General features: G+C 34.5%; 1 protein-coding gene across 2 annotated transcripts in view; it reads left to right on the top strand.

The window, feature by feature from the left end:
- ARID2 (AT-rich interaction domain 2) overlaps positions 1–14,777 on the top strand; it is a 188,990-nt gene that overhangs the window by 73,831 nt on the left and 100,382 nt on the right. The window lies entirely within an intron of this gene.

Below are 14,777 nucleotides of genomic sequence, written 5' to 3'. Positions count from 1 at the left end.
CCTTATAAGCAGTGATGGTTTGATTTTTTTTTTGGCAAATCTTTGAAACTATGTATCATCTATATATAAATCTATAATGATGTCTTTGAATGAATCTTTGAATAACATATTTATTTTATTTTATTTTATTTTGGAGATGAAGTATTGCTCTGTCGTCCAGGCTGGAGTGCAGTAGTGCAATCTCGGCTCACTGCAACCTCCACCTCCTGGGTTCAAGCCGTTCCCCTGCCTTAGTCTCCGGAGTAGCTGGGGTTACAGGTGCATGCTACCATGCCCAGCTAATGTTTGTGATTTTAGTAAAATGGGTTTTCACCACATTGGCCATGCTGGTTTGAACTCTTGACCTTAAGTGATCTGCCCGCCTCGGCGTCTCGAAGTGCTGGGATACAGACGTGAACCATTGCGCCTGGCCAACGTGTTTATTTTCTTAGTGTTATTTGGTAGGAGAAAGATCTCTGAGATCAAGTGATACTCATATTTTTAATGCTTTTATAGAGAAATTGTTAATTTATCCTTCAGAACTGATATAACACTGTATATTTCTACTCTGTGTATGAGTTTCTGTTTACCTAAATCTTTGCCAAAACCGGATATTATAATTTTTCAAACACATTTCACATTTTGCATTTGTGTTTCTCAGGTGCATCAAATATTACTTTGTTTTAAAAAATCATATCAATCCTTTTTGTAATGACTTAAAGTAGTTTAAGATACATACATACACACACACACATACACACACACAGTTTTCTAGGTTGCTGTTTATCATTTAGCATTGTGTTATATTTTGCCTAAGTTTTTAAATTTTATTTTATTTTACTTTTATTATTTGTTTATTTTTTGACACCGAGCCTCACTCTGTCGTCCAGGCTGGAGTGCAGTGGCGTGATCTCGACTCACTGCAACCTCTGTCTCTCGGATTCAAGTGATTTGCCTGTCTCAGCCTCCTGAATAGCTGAGATTACAGGTGTGCACCACCACCAGGCCCAGCTAATTTTTATTTTTTTAGTAGAGATGGGGTTTCACCATGTTGGCCAGGCTGGTCTTGAACTCCTGACCTCAGGTGATTCACCTGCCTCGGACTCCCAAAGTGCTGGGATTACAGTTGTGAGCCACCGCGCCTAGCCGTTTTTAAATTTTAATGAGATAAATATCTTAGTCTTTCTTGAAGATAATGACTTCTTATGCTAAGAAGAGCCTTCCTTGCTCTTTAATGTTATAAATATATTGATGTATTTTCTTCTTTTAAAAAATTTTATATTTAAATTTCTTACCTGGAATTTGCTTCGTATGACATGAGGTAAAAAAAATAATTTTTTTGTTTTGCACTAATGATTTATCCCAGAATTAATTATTGAAAATGCTGTTCTTTCTTCATGTGTATATGAAATACTAGCTTTTTATATCAGAGAATTCTCTGTTCTATTGATTCAGCTCTTCATTTTGTTTTAAATATTGTATCTTTTAATATATTATTTTTTAAGTTGCCCTTTTTATTGAAAAGTCATCAAGCACATTCTTAAAAAGAAAAATACTCAAATAATGTAAAGGATGAGAAAGTCTCTACTATGAGGCTAACTGCTATTATAGTTTCTTTATTTCATTCTAAAAATACTTGGGTCATCTGCAAGCATATAGCTAATCTTCTTTAGAAATACACCATATACACAGTTGCTCTGTACCCTTTATTATGTGTCACCAAATACAGATCTAAATGATTTTCTCATTTTTTACAGCTATATAGTAATCCAACTTAAGAATCTAAAACAGGCCGGGCGCGGTGGCTCAAGCCTGTAATGCCAGCACTTTGGGAGGCCGAGACGGGCGGATCACGAGGTCAGGAGATCGAGACCATCCTGGCTAACACGGTGAAACCCCGTCTCTACCAAAAGATACAAAAATATAGCCGGGCGAGGTGGCGGGCGCCTGTAGTCCCAGCTACTCAGGAGGCTGAGGCAGGAGAATGGCGGGAACCCGGGAGGCGGAGCTTGCAGTGAGCTGAGATCCGGCCACTGCACTCCAGCCTGGGTGACAGAGCGAGACTCCGTCTCAAAAAAAAAAAAAAAAAAAAAAAGAATCTAAAACAATAGTTTATTATTGTTTGAACGTGTTTTTTTCTAGTATTTTATTGTCAAAAACTACCGTAATATTCCACATCCTTATCCTATTCTTTGTCAACATGCAATATAGGATAAATTTCTCGGAGTGGAATTTATTGGGTAATAGACTGTGACCAGTTACAAACAATGTAAATCAGTCTTGGCTAATTTCAGAAGAAGAGATATTTACAGGAAATCTGGAAAATCAGGAATTAGTCTCTCACCTCCTACTGCCACTGCTTTGAATAACCTATGTTTGTTCTTCCCTAAAAATTCAAAATTTCAGGCAGGAGAATCCATCTGGACAAGGCTGTTATATGTTCATGTTTTAGCTGCCTGGAATTGTAGACTAGGCTTTTTTCATGCTTTTAGGATTTTTAGTGTAAGCCAGACTCTAATGCCCATCACTTAAGCAAGTTCTTCTAATAGTAAGGTACTTGAATGTGGGATATCAACAAACAAGCACTAAAGTTATCATTTTTTATTGCTTAGTATGCAACCCTTCTTCTCATACAAACATTTGGAGTAAACAATATAAGAGCTCTTCAACGTAGTAAATTGTAATGGTTCTACTTACACCTGTAAATACTTTATTCATTGTCTAAGGGGAGACAACCCAAAGGTTCATAAGTTACTTCTTCCATCCAGCTTTAAATCCAGGAACTCTTGGTGTTTTCCTCTAGAAATCTCTTTTCTTCAGACTATGATTATATTTTTAGCAGTGAAAAATTGAGGTACTCTTCCTAATATATTAACCTGGGTATTAAAATAAAAATATACAAAAAGTAAATTTTAATAAAGTGAAATAAATTCTATTTAAAATTTTATTTTAACTACATAAAAAGCTTTTATGATCTTTTAAAAAAGTATTTTATTATTCTTACTGTTTGTCTCTCCCCATAAGACTGTTAGTTTCATGGGGATGGCAATATTTGTCTGCTTTGTTTACATAGTATTCTAAGCATATGAAACAATGTCTGGCACATAGTAAGTGCTTAATAAGTATTTATTGAATGAATTGTAGTAGGCTTTAAATCACTTTAATAATTTGTCATGCATTGATTTGAAGGTTTCTTTTTAGATTCAGTTTATTTTTATACTTGCTTTTCCTCAGTGGAAGAACAATACATGGATGAACATGGAACAAATGCATCATTATGTACACTTAATAAGTCATGATCCCTTATTTTAAAATCCCAGTTGTCAGTGATGCACATTTTTTTTGTTGAAATTCATTTATTTTCATCTTGCCCATCAATTTTTCTTACAAAATTTGGGTCAGTGTAATATGTAAATCTATTAGATCTTTACAAAGTAGAAATAATGCAACTATAAAGGAAGAAGTAAAGAGGAAAATAGAATAAACCTGTTATTATAAAAGCAATAGTTGGGAGTCAAAAGATGCTATTGAAAGTTGACATGTCAGATGACAAAATAAGAGAATGGGTTAAGGCATTGCACATGTATAAGTACCAAGATAATCAATATAACAAAAACACAGACTTTACTAAACACCAAAAGATACAGAAAACAAAATAAAAGAACAAAGAAACACATTACATAAATTACCCCATCACGACTTTAGCTGAAACCCATAAATTTAGTTTTATTTTCTTTTTTTTCCCCTTGAGACAAGGTCTCAGTTTGTTGCCCAGGCTGGAGTGTGGTAGCACAATGATGTCTCACTTCATCCTCTACTTCCCAGGCTCAAGTGATTTTCCCACCTTAGCCCTCCGAGTAGCTGGGACAACAGATGTGCACCACTACACCTGGCTAATTTTTAAATTTTATGTAGAGATGGGGGTCTTACTATGTTGCCCAGGCAGTTTCTAACTCCTGGGATCAAGCAATTCACCCACCTCAGCCTCCCAAAGTGATAGGATTACAGGTGTGAGCCTCTGTGCCCAGAAAATTTAATTTTCGTACTGAAAATAGACTCAACAGTTAACAAAAATATAAGTAAGAATAAAATTAAATAGATACAATAATGTGGCAGGGTAAACCAAAAATGGAATGAAAACAGAAACAAATGAATCAGTACTTCAAATAATATACCATTTATCTGAAGACACAAAGAACTGTAAAATTAATATTAAATTCTAGGTTTGTTTACTTTAGGATTGAGCAAATGTGAAGTTTTATTGAGAATAACATGAGCCAGCTTTCTCAGTACTGGAGAAAAAAGTTTAAAATATGGAAAGAGATAACTGTGATGTTGAATTGATATTAGAGGTATTGCTATGATTTTATCCTTTTAGAGATAAAGAAATTTATAAACATGTGTGCATGCATTTGTTTATATGTCTTAGTTTTGTATGGTGAAAGGTCCTAGCAGTAAAGATAACCTCTTTAAGCAGTGAGCACACCTAGTGTCCAGATAATTGGTTTCTAAATAGCATTCATCACTGAAAAGAAGCAGTGTTCCTTGGGGAGAAAGAGGGATTCTAGGGCTGAAGCAGGGAAAATACAAGATAAGCCTGGAATATCTTATTGTGCTATAAATATAAAGTAAGAAACTGCTAACAAAAATGATAAGGACACATCAAAAGGATATAGGAGCCAGCTTGAAAGGGATCCCAGTGGCCCAATCTGGGACAATGTCTAAAGGATACAGATGCCAAATCTGGGATAACTTGAGCATTTGACTGAATAACGATAGGAATGTAATATCCATGAAGTAAGAGGAGACTCTCTGAATCCATGGTGATATAAATAATGAGTGAATAAATGGGAGAGGATGGAAAGTACTCACAGTAGAATGCCAACTAATAAATGTTGATGGAATAATGGAGCTAGAAAAATTACTTTCACAGTGACTTAGTCAAGAATCAATGGATGCTAAAACTAGTAGGTACAAGGTTGATAAGGAACAGGATACTTAGACTGAAAGTGTTTATCTGTAAATTAGTGAGTAATTTCTAAAAGGAAAAGGATAACTGCATAGTGTGATAACCTAGCAATCCCAACCTTAACAAAGTAATCAAAGGAAAAGTGCCAACTGTGAGACAAATAGATATGTTGTGCCTCTTAATATATACACTAGGGTAACAATTCACATCTGTAGTATTCCTTCAAAAAATATATTCTCTGTATCTGATTTAATTATAAAGAAATATCAAATCCAAATTGCAGGACATTCTACAAAATAACCGCCCTGTAGTCTTGAAAGATGTCAAGGTCATGAAAAACAAGGAGAAACAACTTACTTTTAAGTGGTTCACACACAAAAAATGTGTGTATTAGGGGGTGGGGGACAAAGAGAGAAAGAGAAAGAATGAGAATAGGATAAGGTAAATGAAGCAACGAATAAACAATTGGTGTATCTGGATCTGGATGAAGGATATATGAATTACTTATATTTGTTGTAACTTTAAAGTATGAATCTGTAACAGTATAAAAGTTGTTTTTAAAGGATTCAAGCCTACAGAAACTTAGGGGAGGTTTTTAAATTATTTGGAAAATTCTTTTTTCTGGCTCAGTGTAGATACAAGAGTTTTGTTTTATGTGTGGCTTCCCTCCACATCCCCCTCCCCGAGACAGGGTCTCGCTCTGTTGCCAAGGCTGGAGTACAGTGGCACAGTCACAGCTCACTGCATCCGCAACCTTCTGGGCTTAAGTGATTCTCTTACCTCAACCTTCCCAGTAGCTAGGACTACAGGCATGTACCACTACTCTTGGCTAATTTTTTATTTTTTGTAGAGATAGAGTCTCACTGTGTTGCCCAGGTTGGTCTCAAACTCTTGGGCTCAGGTGATTCTTGCACCTGGCCTCCCAAAGTGTTGGAATTACAGGCATGAGCCTGTGTCTGCTGAAGAGTTTTAATATATGAGTTTTAATATATGACATTTGCATGGTATTTTCACCCACAAAGGCACATGATAGAGAGAAAATAGTTTTTAAAAAACACCCTTTAAAAAAACGTTCCATATTATGTGGATTTCTTTTAAAAGTAATTACTTTCTATTTATTGTTAGAATTTCAACTTTATTGTAATGGGTAGATTGTCTTTATTGCTTTGTTTTCTAAATTACCTGCTAGGTGAGATACTGCTCATCATCTCATGTTATCACAGGAAAGTTAGTAAAGTTGGGGCTTTTGAGAAGTAGGGCATATAACTCTTAAGATTGGCATCACTTAGAAATACTCTTCAGCAAGAGTACTTGCATCACCAAGAAACACTGTGTGGTAAAAAAAGTTTTTTTTTCATGAGTCAATTCATTATGTGATCATAAAAGTCATGAAGTAATTTTGCTGTATGTCAAAAACCTTATTTACTACATTGAAATCATCTTGTAACACTTTTGGCATTGCTGACTTGCAGCTTCTTTGCTACATTGGTCTGCCTGTGAATGACATAATAAATGATTTTCACATGTCTGATCTTACCCTGTAATCTTCCCTTCTTTTCCCTTTCCTTCTTTTTCCTTTTCTTTTCCTGCTATCCTCTCCCCTCATTTTCTTTTCCAATTAAAGCACCTGCTTATTCATTGTGGCTTTAAGTAGAATAAACATGTTTTTCTGAAAAGTCTTGTTTTCTAAAAAAATTATTTGCTTATGAGAACGTATCTTCCATGGTACAGCTTTCCTTTAATGACTCACTAAAAAGTAGTTCTTTGTGAATTTTGTTTTTGAAAGAGAATCTAGTAAATACCATAAGCTCAGACATGTTAGAAACATCTGTACTTGAATTCAGCTATATAGAAACCTCCCACACAGTGTAATTTGCTCTAATCCTTGTTTCTTCAACTCTTAGTAGTGTTTCCTTATCATCTTCCAACTGCATTTGTTTTTCTGCCATATCTTCCATGTGTTAATTTAGCCATTTTTATGAGAAAATGAAGACATTTTTCTTCAGTGATACAGAAGTTAGCTTCTGAAATGACTCTTGTAAATATTTATCAGTATCCTTGCTTGAGGTAATATTTCATATTAAACTTTAACAAAGTACTTCAAATTCTGGATACTTAGTTGTAAGCATATTGCAAAGCATCAGGTAACAAAAAGTATAGCATTAACCAAGGACAAGGTTAATCATTGTCGGAGCATGTAAATTTATAGTTTAGATCTTCTTTTGGTAATATAGAAATCTTTTGGCCTTCTTCTTTCTTATCTGATTGCATTGTCATTGTTTTTATTTCATAGTATGGTTGACAATAGGTTCAAGTGAGAAGTGTCTACCCTGCCATTTTATTGTTTAGTTTTGTTTGCATTATTCAAACTCGTTTCTTTGGAGGAATCTATTAAATTTAATTGTCCTTTTTGTGAGAGATGGTTTAATTAAAGTTAGATAATACATCTTTAAGTTGACTTAACCTAGACACACAAAGACATTAGTAAAAAGAATATAAAGAATGAGTAAAAGTTCCACTTGTCAAAAGCTAACAAATGAGTGAAGAAGGTTCCTCTCTTACGCGATCCATTTTGTCTGAAATGGGATGAGTAACATATGGAGTGCCTGATATATGAAGTGAGGGAGAGAGGTGGCAGTGTCAATCCATAAATTAAATGTCTTTCCCTACTGGAGTATCTTATGTGTGTGTCCCACTTTGAAGGACATTTCTTCTACAGAGGCAAGTGCTGTGGCTGACGTTGGCTTGTGAAGTCCTGAGAAGGCCTGTACTGGAAAAAGGAGTTACATTGGAAATTCTCAGAATTGCACAACAAAGGAGTCATAGGAGAGATCCAAAAGTAGAAGTATTCTGAGATTCTTCATTAATAAAAAAATTTTTTTTTCCAGCGAAGCATGGAGGATTTATTGTATTAAATTCCCTTTGGCATCCTTTGTTTACCTAATAACATTTTTCTTCTTTGATCTACAGATGAGTTTAATTGTTATGAAATTTTCAATATTGAACTATTACTGGATTTCCACAATAAAATCTTATAGTCTTGGGTTGTGGTGGTTGTGTTTAATAAGTAAATTCATTTTACGTGTGTGTGTGTCTGTGTGTGTGTGTGTGTGTATGTAGTCTTTTTTTTTAACTGCAACTTTTATGAAGTTTATCAGAGTTTTGCTAGATTACGATTTTCAGCATAACTTCCAATCTTTTTCTGTGGTTGGCAACATTTTACATAGCAATGGAAATGTCTATTCTTGGAAAGTTTGAAATAATTGACTACTGGTTTTTTGATGTTAAAAAAATTTTTAAATTGTGAAACATACCATGCACACACAAAAAAGCTTAATACATCATCTAACCCCCACCCCTAAAAAATTTAACCTTACTAATACCTTTGAAGCCTCTCTCTGTAGAATGACAAACTTTAGCTTGTCCTCTAGGTGACAATCATTGTGTTGCTTTTCTTTGTCATTTTACTACATACTTGTCTGTTGCTACAAATATGTTCAATTTTTTGCATGCTTATGATCTTCATATAAGTGGAATTATAATGTATTCTTCTGAAATGATTTTTTTTTACTTACCATTTTGTTGTTGATAACTATTTGTATGGGTCCATGTCAACTTGTTAATTTTTACTGCCATATAGTATTTTATTGCCTCAATATGCCACAGTGTTTTTATCTATGCTTTCTTTAATGGATGTTTGTGTTGTTTCCAGTTTTTATTTTAGGGTCTATGCCTAAGAGTGGATTTGCTGCATCATAGGATAGTCTTTATTTTCTCCTTTTTTCTATATATTTATATTTGCTATCATTTTTATTTCCCTATGGTAATTTTGAAAGTAATGACCCTGATTTTAATTTTTGTGTTAAGCACTTGAAAAAAATTTAGAAACACAGCTGGTAACCTATTTTTACCTTAATATGAACTGTGAGAATAAACCTTTTGTTCAGTCTTCCTGTACAAGTAACATACAGAGTAGAGCTTTAATTCATACTACTTTTCTTTTCCCATTTATGTGGAAAAGTTCTTGAAAATTCAGATGAGGAGTATTTTCAAATTATTTTAATAGTTTTACATCTTCGTATTCTTAATTAGCAATCACAATTGCTTTCTCTTGTATATATAATAGTTATTATTGAGACTAATATCTGAGTTTACTTTCTATGCTTGTTATTAGTCATCTGTATTGCTACTTAACCATTTTGTAATTTTAAAAAAATTTCCAGCTTTACTGAGGTATAATTGACAAAATCATATGATTTTAAGCTGTACAATGTCATGGTTTGGTATACGTGTTTTGTGAAATGAAGTTAGTTAACACAGCTGTCAGCTTACCTAGTTACCCTTTTTGTTTTGTGGTGAGAACATGTAAGCAAATTTCAAATAAAGTATACAATTCAGCATTGTTACCTATAATCCCCATCCTGCATATTAGATCCTCTGAACTTATTCGTATTGTAACTGAATGTTTGTACCCACTGACCAACATCTCCCTTTTTCCCCTATCACTTCTCCTCTTGGTAATCACCAAGAGTAATTTTGTTCTGTGTTTCTAACCATTTCTTAATTTTGATTCATCTATCAGACTCTTTGTTTGTTTTTGTGCAGAGAGCTATGTGACTTTATTCTTTCTGAGTCTGCATATCTGAAAATGAATTTCTGTTGTCTTAGGTGAGAAACACAATTGGGTAGGAAACTCCTGTGAAATAACCTTTCCACCCAAACTCTGATATTTGTTCATTATCTTCTGGCAGTTAATTTTGGAGGGAAATCAGAGCCTGATTTAAATGTTCTATGTAATTTTTTTTTTTGGCAGGGGCAGGATGGTGGTTCTGGATAGTTCTAAGAATCTTCTCTATTTTTGAAGCTTAAATCTTTGATCAAGATGTGTCTGAGTATTTTTCTATTTTCTTTACGTTTTGCCTGGTGACCCATGTACCCAGACACCCTAGCCCCAGGGAACTTTTTGATGTTTACATCCTTTCATGCCTTTCAGTTAAAGACATTCTTCTGTTACATCAATGATTTTTGCCTCTGTTTCATTTTTTCCGGTCCCTCCTATAGGAATACCGGTTTTAAAATTTTTTCTTTCTGTGTTTGAGCTTTTATTTATCATACATATCTTTCATTTTTGTCCACTACTTACTTCCATTAGTTTATTTCCTTTCCATATAGAACAGTTTCTCAGGCTTACTTTGTACATTACTGATGTGATCTACACTGTCAAATTTACTCTTTAATGCTCTCTTGTATCTCTCTCTTTTTCTCTCTCTTTTGGAAATCCTGGCAGAGAAACTTTATTATTTTTATGGTTTCCAAGCTACTGTACTTGATTTTTTTGCCCAGTGTTTTCATCTTGAAGTTATCACATCAGTGTAGGTCCCTGTCACTGGATGAAACCAGTCATTCCATGCTGGTGCTTCTCATAGTTGCTTCACATCCCCTTGGTCTTTGGGCTCATTTTGACAAAGAAGTTACAAGTTGAAGTTTATAAAGGACCTTGCTTTCTTGGAAAACCAACTATTTCAACCCAACTTTCAATAAATCTTTTAAAAAGTAGTTGTTACTCTCTGGTTCCCCTTTTGAAACACATTGTCACTTTCTGTAGCTCCCCAGGAGCTAAGGGAAATCCAAATTCAACTTGCCTTTTTAAGTGTATCGGCCTACGATCCACCAGACCATATTACTCTCTCAAGATGTGCTTTGCAAGTTGTCCTTGTGGATCCTTGAAGTTGCTTTAAATTTATCAGAATTTATAAAAGTTTTTAACTGAGAAATGATGCTAGTATCTCTTCATTTTTCTCTCTAAAGTTTATTGTAATTGGATTTAAAGGAAGAAGTGAAAGTGAGTCCTTGCCCTATCATCTTTTTTTTGTAACATTTCAAAAGGTTTTGTTAATATGGAAGTGTTTCTGTCATAGAGTTAATTTTTTTTCCTTGATCCAAGAGTAGTCAAGAGTTTTCTTGATTGGTGGTGGTGGTGGTTGTTACAGTTTTAGTTTCTAAGTATTCTACCAAAATATTTACAGATGATGTTATATAATACCTGAGAATTGCTTTAAAAAAATCTGGGAGAGATTTGGTGGTCAAGATAGGTAACTATGGTTGTGATAAAACAAGATTGACCATAAATTGATATCTATTGATAGATACTATTATGCTAGTTTCTATACTTTTGCATATGGGTTTGGAATTTCGCATAAGAAAAAGTTAGTTCTAATTTTACAAGAATTTGATTTCTTCTAAGAAAGAAATTTCTTGCATTGCATTGTAGTTAGAAAATGTGCCCTATACGACATGTAATCTTAAATTTATTGTAGTTTTCTGTGTGAATTGATATATGATCAGTTTTACAATTTCCATTAAGATTCTAAAAGGAAGTCATTATGTGTCCAGTATCATCTTGGTGATGATATTCAAGTCTTCTGTAACCTAATTTATTTTTTTGTCTACTTAATCTGTCAGATATTATAAGAGATACATTAAATTTCCCCACAGTCACTATAATAGTGCTCATATTATTTGATGCTGTTTTGAATGGACTCTTTTTCCCCCATTGTATTGGTTACATTTAAGCCTTTTCTGGATTACAATATTTCACTAGTTTTGAGTTAAATATGTAATGTACTAGGCAGGTTACTGTAGGAGCTCAGCAAATACTTTTTTGAATAATATGTTAACTGTTCAAAGTTATGTCATCGATTTTTGAGGAGAAAGAAATGTGCAGTCTAGCATTTGTAGTTTAATGGGTGGATATAGTAGGTCTGTTCGTGTGTAAACTCAAGGTCATGTTAGAGAATTAAACCAGAACACTTGCACTTTGAAATGTAACTTTGTGTTTTAGCTGTGTTCTCTAGTTGGTTAATACTTTTTAGCTTTTAGAAGTATAACTGAAAAACCAAGAAAACCGACTTTGTGCTTATTTATTGAGAGGGTGCCAAAATCTTTTTGCATCTCAGTTGGAAATATTTAATGATGACAGTGAGAACAAGTACTGGCCTTCAAGCCAGGGAAATAAAAATTTCAAAATCGTAACAGCCTAAATCATAAATTTCTGGAGATTGGAATTGTGCAAAGAATCTGCTTGGAAGAATACTGTTAGACTATTACAAGGGACCAGAAATGATGTATTTTTAAAACCTAATGAAACTTTGAATTATATAGGGTTTTATGTATGTAATAATATATATGGTTTATGATGAGTATATAGTGTTGTCAGTTCACTCCACATCTCTTATGTTCCATTTTGGGTGTTTTGGAAGGGACGAGTTCTGTTTATAACCTTTCTTTACTAACAATGTTGTTTTATCTCCTGGCTGTTATGAAAAGTGTGTGTGTGTGTGTGTGTGTGTGTGTGTGTGTGTGTTTTGAGACAAAGTCTTGCCCTATTGCCCAGGCAGCTGGAGTGCAGTGGCGCAATCTTGGCTCACTGCAGTCCGGCCTCCCAGGTTCAAACAATTCTTGTACTTCAGCCACCTGAGTATCTGGGATTACAGGTGTGCACTACCACGTCTGGCTAATTTTTGTATTTTTTAGTAGAGGTGGCATTTTGCCATGTTGACCAGGCTGGCCTTGAACTCTTGGCCTCAAGAGATACACTCACCTCACCTCCCAAAGTGCTGGGATTACAGGTGTGAGCCACCGCACCTGCCCTGAAAAACATGTAAATTTTAAATCTACTGTACTAAATGATAACTTACGAAGAGCATCCTAAACCTGTTATTTAGTGATAGGATTTTGATTTTAAAATTCTAAATCTTCATGGTTATTTTGATTAGATAACAATTATTTCATAAAGATTATTTATCTGTAGTCTGTTTCAACCATTCCACAATGAGTTCAAAGAATTCTAAAAGATTGTACTATCTAAAATACCTCTATGAATACTATTATCCAAGTGATTTTATGTGACATATATTACCCTTCATTTGCAGAAAAGATGCCACATAAATTTTGAGCAGCTGTGTTTCCAGTTTACTGTTTATGTCTACATTTATATATTTTTTCTTTCTGTGATACCTGCTTTAGCAATTTAAAAAGAATGGGCTTGATTCATTTACCTATTTAAGTTCGTTGTGGGTTTATACTAGAGAAGGACTGCCCCCTTTTAATCATCTTTTTGTTCTGTTTTATGTTTTTAGACTGTAAATTCTATCTGCAAGGGACATACAGTCAGGTTGAAATGGGTACACTTGCCTACCATTTTCAGTGCTCAAGAGTTATATCTGTGTGTATGTCTCGGCTTCAGTATATTTTATGTACAACCATAAAGAAAAATATTGGATTCATTATCTATCAAGCTACCTGCTAGGAAAGAGTTTCTTGGCCGGGCGCAGTGGCTCAAGCCTGTAATCCCAGCACTTTGGGAGGCCGAGACGGGCGGATCACGAGGTCAGGAGATCGAGACCATCCTGGCTAACACGGTGAAACCCCGTCTCTACTAAAAATACAAAAACTAGCCGGGCGAGGTGGCGGGCGCCTGTAGTCCCAGCTACTCAGGAGGCTGAGGCAGGAGAATGGTGTAAACCCGGAGGCGGAGCTTGCAGTGAGCTGAGATCTGGCCACTGCACTCCAGTCCGGGCGACAGAGCGAGACTCCGCCTCAAAAAAAAAAAAAAAAAAAAAGAGTTTCTTGCTCAAATTAGGCTTATGTGGGGAACTTGGAAGTAATGGAAAGGGACAGTTTAATTCTTTTCCAGGTTCAAGGATGTGAATTATCGTGCCTTGTAAAGCCGGAAGGGAAAAATGAGGAATGATAATGATTTTTCATGCCATTAGTTTTTATATTTATAAAATTATAGCTTCCATTCATCCCTCCTTGAAATTTAAGGTGTAGTACTAAAAATAATACTTCCAGGATAATCTTACATGTTCATTGATACCCACCTCCCCTACCTCAGCTGTCTTAAAAAAGCAGAGGGTAGGTAGCTGCAGAGCTTTTAAAGTAGCTCCAAATGGACTCAGCACTTGCCTAGATCGGGAATGCTAGAAGGATTGATCTGTAAAATAATCACATGTAGAACTTTTCTTTGGTACATGTAAGTTAGTGTATATCAATCTGTTTAACTTCTTACCTGTGAAGTATAGTAACAGCTATGTTAGTGTTGTGTTTGACATGGTTTTGACCAATTGTTTCCCTGTTTTAAAATCACATCTTACTTGGGAATCTTACTATAAACTGGTAGATGATGAGGTATTGTGAATTTGAAAATTCAATCCTAGTTAAGATTGATTATACTCAGTAATGGTGGTACAGTGGGGGGATACACTGTCTTATAAATTGGTCAAAATGTATTAGGCATACTACTTTTGGATTGCAGTTTGGCTATGTTGATGTCTAAAATGAGCATACCTTTCTAATATCTATTAAGAGAAAATATTCAAACAAGTGTACGGATTAAGTTTATTACCAAAAAAAAACAGAACTGAAAATACCCTAAATGTATTGCTAGAGAACTATTTGAATTCTAATGTATCAATAGGATCAAATACTGTATAGCTATTACAGAAGAATGAGGTAGTACAGTATGTGTTGGTATATTTAGACCTCTAAAATATATTATTAAATAAAGATATTCTCAGAAAATATACTTAGGTTTGCACATGAGCCTGTTGTTACTGCTGATAAGTGAATTTGTAGAGGTCAGGGGTTAGAGAATCTTCTAATTTTCACATTGGTTTTTGTAATGACCATATATAATTTTTACAAATAAATAAAGGTATTGTTCATCTACATGTAGTTTTCATTTGATATGCTCTATTTTTGTATTGTTACTTGATTAGTGGTGTGGTCTTTTCTGAAAATATAAAAATACTTTTAGAACCATTGCATT

The sequence above is a fragment of the Trachypithecus francoisi genome, unplaced genomic scaffold, assembly GCF_009764315.1.
Source record: "Trachypithecus francoisi isolate TF-2019V2 unplaced genomic scaffold, Tfra_2.0 Lachesis_group11, whole genome shotgun sequence".
In the NCBI taxonomy this organism is placed as follows: Eukaryota; Metazoa; Chordata; class Mammalia; order Primates; family Cercopithecidae; genus Trachypithecus; species Trachypithecus francoisi.
This window is presented reverse-complemented; position numbering and strand designations above follow the sequence as displayed.